The sequence below is a fragment of the Mandrillus leucophaeus genome, unplaced genomic scaffold (assembly GCF_000951045.1).
Source record: "Mandrillus leucophaeus isolate KB7577 unplaced genomic scaffold, Mleu.le_1.0 Scaffold372, whole genome shotgun sequence".
Taxonomy (NCBI): Eukaryota; Metazoa; Chordata; class Mammalia; order Primates; family Cercopithecidae; genus Mandrillus; species Mandrillus leucophaeus.
In genome coordinates, this window is record NW_012103943.1 from 391862 (window position 1) to 397501 (window position 5640).

At 51.6% G+C, this 5640-nt stretch overlaps 1 protein-coding gene across 3 annotated transcripts in view; it reads right to left on the reverse strand.

Moving 5' to 3' along the window:
- The window catches only part of CPLX2 (complexin 2), an 86471-nt gene extending 81187 nt beyond the window's left edge, over window positions 1-5284 (reverse strand). Inside the window, exon 1 of one of the 3 annotated variants that reach the window (XM_011990161.1) lies at window positions 4517-5284. The gene's annotated coding sequence lies outside the window, so the exon portion shown is untranslated. The remainder of the gene's footprint in view (window positions 1-4516) is intronic. The other 2 variants (XM_011990162.1, XM_011990168.1) reach the window with 2 other exon arrangements.
- Window positions 5285-5640: the final 356 nt, after the last annotated feature.

The following is a 5640-nucleotide window of genomic DNA, read 5'->3' on the forward strand; positions in this document are numbered from 1 at the left end:
GTTTTTTTTTTTTTTTTTTTTTTTTTTTTTTTTAACACTCCTCTGCTTAAAGCCATCTGGCTACTATCTATTACATTTAGAATAACAGCTTCAATCCTGACCATGGCCTAGAAGGGCCTGCACGATCTCCTTTCCGCCCTCTCCCTGCCCCTGGCGGCTGCTGCTCTCCCCTCACTCACTCCACCTCCCATCTGTCCCCACACAGTCCAGGCTCACATTAGGGCCTCTGCCAGAGCGATTTCCTTTGCCTGGAGTGTGCTGCCCCACGTCGTCACATGACTGACTCTTGTTATTCAGGCCTCAATTCCATGTCACTGGTTCACACAGGCCTTCTCTATCTGTCTGTCTGTCTATTTTCACATTTGCTTTTCAATTGTTATCAATGACTGTGCCTACTGTGAATCTGTGAGCCCCATGAGAGCAGAGATTAGCAGTGCCTTGTTCTGCTGTATCACCATCACTTGGAATAGTGCCTGACACAGAATAGCCATTCAATGAGTAAGCGTCTTGAAGGAAGAGGAGATGCTCACCAAGTCCCTTTGGGATCTTACATATTGCAGTTCAACTAGGCCCAGGTAATATAATGCATCGAAGTCAGTCTCATCCCAAGCTGATAGCTGGGATAATTTCACAAGCCGGGATGCCCTATCTTGATCGCTTTTCTATGTCTGGACTGCAATCACACTCCCACAGCAAGGCATTTTTTTTTTTTTTTTTCCTGGAGATGGAGTCTCACTCTGTTGCCCAGGCTGGAGTGTAGTGGCACGATCTCAGCTCACTGCACCCTCCACCTGCTGGGTTCAAGGGGACTTTTATTGGCTTTTAATGGCTGTTCTCTGCTGACTTCCCTTCACCAAGGATGCTAAGAGCTCCTTGCATGTGCTCTCAATTGTCTACCTAAGACTTGGGGAAACTTGTGAGACACTGCCCTCCCCATTTGGTAGCAGGGGCTTCCCTGCAAAGTGAAATATCTGACTTGCAGAATAAAAGCCCCAGAGCCCAGTCAGGACACACATACCCATTATGGCCATCACATTTCATCAGTAATATCAGTAACGGGGAGACTTTATGTTCCCAAAAGGCACAAGAGCTCTGAGTCCTGCCAGGGCCTGAGCCAAACACTACTCATTTAGCACCTCCAAGGAGCTGAGGTCTGTAACTGAGCAGGGTGTGCAGCCAAATTCAGGGCAAATGGGAAAAGGAAAGCCTCATATGCATCTGGTTAAGGCAAGCAGGGCAGGCAAAAATCCACAGAAATGAGATCTGGGCTTCTGACTGTTCAGCCTTTTGCTAATGAGAACCAAGGGACCAGCTGAGAGGTTAGCACAGCAGCCAGAAAGAAGGTGCCACTAAGATCAAGTTACTTAGAAAATATATGGAAGGGGCTGGGTGAAGTGGTTCATGCCTTCAATCCCAGCAGCATTTGGGAGGTGAGGCAAGAGGATCACTTGAGCCCAGGAGTTTGAGACCAGCCTGGGCAACATAGTGAGACTCCATTTCTACAAAAAGAAAGAAAGAAAGAAACAAAGAAACAAAGAAAGAAAGAAAGAAAGAAAAAAACTTTAAAAAAATAGCTAGGCATGGTGGTGCACGCCTGTAGTCCAAGCTACTTGAGAGGCTGAGGAGGGAGGACCCCTTAAGCCCAGGAGTTCGAGGATGCAGTAAGCTGTGATTACACTATATATATACACTATATATATATATATACACACACACACACACACACACACACATACACACACACAGAGAGAGAGAGAGAAGGGAAACTTGCAAAGGGATCTCAAAGATCAAGACCAACTGTCATACATAGCCATCTTCTTGAGAACCAAGAAGGCTATTTTTTGCCCCCCTTCCTTTTTCCTCTTCCAGCCTCTTTGAGCTAGAGAAGAAAATGGCATCCTAAATTTATGAGTTCATAGATCTGGGTTCTGGTCTCTGCACTATGGAACTTTGGGCCAGTTTCTCCCCATTTTTTACCCCTCTTTTCCTCATTTGTAAAATGTGGCTGTTGGGCCCGATGATTTCCAAATCAATGATTTCCATAATGTTAAGCTTTCTAGCCTTAGGAGCTCATGATTCAAATTACTTTGAAAAGGAAGCTCTTGCTTTTTCTCTATGGGGTTTGATTTGTCTTTACTTATTGGTCTAATGCCCAGTGTAGGTAGTGGACGTGAACAATTCTGGCATGGTCAAACCTGTTGAGGGTTGATGTATCCCTTGTTTATTTCTGAAACAGTTTCTTTTAATGCATGTGGCTCATCACTATAGTGTGGCTTCTCAAGACATCCTGCAAAGAACAGAAATGTTCAGAATGGATTGAGGAGGGAAGGTCATGATTTGAGTTAGTGACTTCCAGGGTGGTCCAGTATCTGAATGGCAGAAGTTGTACGGATGTTAAAATCTCTCTGCATGAAATGATGTGATGTCTTGGGTTTGCTTCCAAATAAGTCAGTGTGAGTGTGTGCACATGTGATGAGAGTGGATGTGGGTGTGTGTGATGAGAGTGGGTGTGGGTATAAATGAAACAAAATTGGCCAACTGTTGAAGCTGAATGATGGGTATGTGGGGGGTTATTATACTATTCTTTCTATTTTTCTAAATATGTTTGAAGTATTCCATCATAAAAGGCTCTTTGGAGACTGGCTCCAGCCCTTCTCTACACTCTCATCTTTCAGTCCATATCCCGAGGACCCTCTGGCACAGTGACATTTCCTTGGTGGCTGGGACTTCACATCTCTTGGCGTTGACACACAGCTCTCTCTGCCTGGGGTCCTTTTCTTCGTCTTTCCTTACAGTTCCTGACTTCTGCTTCTGAGATCCCACCAGCCCAGTTGCCTTGATACTTATCATAACATATTGCAACTGTTCGTTTTCTTTTCTGGCCTGTGACCTCCTCAAGCTACTTCTCTACCTCCCCAGTGCACAGCCAGTGCCTGGTATATAATAAGTCCCCAGTACAAGTTTACAGAAAGGATAATAGCAGTCATAGGATCTACCGTTGAGCATTTACTATGTGCCACTAAGCTCATTACATGGCTCTCTCATTAAATTATCATCCAAGTGGGTACTATTAATCTTCTCATTCCTCTTTAATAGCTGAAGATAGTCTCAGAAGGTCACTTGCCCAAGGTCACATGCTAGTAAGTAAACCACTCTGCTATTCTCCTTGCATCTGGGATTTTAAGACTTCTCCGTGAATGTTATGCAACAGGACCAGGAGTTAGAGAGCCCGGGTTTTAGGCCCAGCTTTGCTACTAAATTGCTGAGTGACCTTGGGCGAATCACCCCTGCCCCCTAGGCCTTGTCTTCCGCGGAGACAATGAGTGATCTAGAGTGTCACGTGATCCGAGGGCCCTCCCAGCCTCAGCTCTCAGAGAAAAGGTTTCTCTTCCTCGTATGCTTTCCTGCCGCGGAACTGGCTTCCCTGTTTTGGAACCTCCCGGCTTCACAGACGCCCTCAACCTTTTTTTCTTGCTAATTGCAACCTCCCAGGCCTAAGCCGAGTTCTCGACCTGCGGTCTGGGTCGCCCCCTCCCCACTGCCTTGTCTGCGGTCTGGGATTTCTCTGGAGGTGGGGGCGGACCCCGGGGTGTGAGGGAGAGAGGGAGCCTGGAGCTGTCCCGTTCGTGAGGCTTCCCCGCGGCTTCTCAGCCCCCCTCCCCCTACGGAAACTCAGCCTCACACTTTCTAGGGATGTTCCGGGGACAGCCGGAGTCAGTGATTGCAGCTGCCAGCCGCGGGCTTCTGTGCTGGGCTCTTGGAAGTCCGCGCTTCTGAGCTGGGATGGGGGTGGGGGTCTGGAGCGAAGAAGGGGCGGCGCACTCCTTCCTCCCCGCCGAGACCTCAGCCTAGGCCCAGCCCGCCCAGCGGAGCCGGGACCCTTCTGTGCCTGTGTCCCCTCCACCCTCTTGCCCACTCTTAGCTGGGCCCCGCCATTGCACGGCCAGGCCTCGGCGGACGGCAGACCCAAGCCGGAGACGCGCGGCTGTGCTAGGCCCCCGCCCAGCTCGCCGGTGACACCGCTCTGGGAGAAGCTGAAATCCCCCGATCGATGCAGCCTCAATCCACCCCTAGGCGCGCAGGGGGCCCCAGACCCGCGGCTTTGTTCGCGGTTCGCTGTGCAGCAGGAGAGAGCTGTCCGCCGCCGCGGTGCTGGCGCGGGGAGCGGCGCGCGGGGGCGAAGGACTGTCCTTAGCAGCCGCGCCGAACCCGGGCGGAGGGTGCAGACGAGCCTCCCCGGCCGCCGCTGTCCTCCGCTGCAGTGCTGACCCGGGAGGGACCCCGCGCGGCGCGGGAGCTGTCCCCGAGGTAGTGCTGGAGCGAGAAGCCCGAGGCGCCCTCTGCCTCGCCCCGGAAGAGCCGCCGGCGGCTGAGAGCTCTAGGGAGGGGGAGAGGCTGGAGGAAGCCGCCTTCAGGAAGCTCTCGAGCGCGGGGCCTGTGGCCGGGGTCTCTCCGCCAACCGCTCCCGCGGAGGAGGGCGGCTCAGCCACAGGGAGCGAGCGCGCGTTCTACGAACCTGTTGGAGGTTGCAGCTCCTCCGCGGCCGACCAGGGCGCCCGGGACCGAGGTTCTGGCGCGTTTCTCCCTCCCCCTCTTCCTTGACTCCTCCGCCGAGGCGCTCCCTCCTGCCTGGGCTAGCACACGTGCACGCGGGGGGCGCCGAGCCCCGTTTCTGTCTGCCCCGAATGTCTGCCGAGCTGCAGGGCACAGAGCCCAGAGGCCTCCCCCCAAGGGCAGACCCGCTCCCAGGGAGACCCAAGCTTCCCGAGAAAGGAGGCGGGGGCTGGCGGCGGAGACGAGAGAGGGCGCCAGCAGAGGTGGCCGTGAAATCAAGGAGACATGGGAGAGTTCCCACACAGGCAGTGCTGCCCTGAAGTTCGAGGACTTAGGGGTCTGCCACTAGGGCATCCTGACTTTGAAATATGTCTTTCTCCATTTCTGTGACCAATAACCAAATGCAGGTCTACCTACCTGCTCTGCTGCAAACTGCACTCACAGGCCTGACTGCCGCTAGTACCTCATTCCAGTCTGTCTTTTACCATGTCCCAGAGAAAGCTCTCTAAACTAACTTTTTGACGGGATCCTTCACTAGCAAGACAAGCTATGTGCCCATCATGACAGAGGACCACTTATTCTGAACAGGCTTACCCCAGTGCCTTAGCACCTGCCCTTCCCTTTGGCTGAGACTTTCTCCCTTCCTTACTACTTATGCTTTATCTGCAGGTGAAAGCATCCTCATTTTACATGCAAATTTTCCTGGCCCCTAAGGCACAGTCAGTCACTGCCTCCTGTAGAATCCCTCAGCCTTTACATCCCTCCACTACACTTCTCATCACATTGTGTTACTCATGCACCTCTATCCTCAGTTGCCAGGCTAATAAAAACTGGTTCCATATTTTATGTTTCTCTGTATCTTCATCTCCTAGCCTGGTGACTGGCACGCAATAGAGGTTGAGTTATATCTGCTGAATGAATGTACACATGAGAAGCAGAGGTCAAAATAACTTCCTTTTCTTCATGTGATTGCTCATTTGATTTCTTTTCTTTTTTCTTTTTTTTTTTTTTTTGAGACGGAGTCTCGCTCTGTCACCCAGGCTGGAGTGCAGTGGCGCGATCTCGGCTCACTGCAAGCTGTGCCTC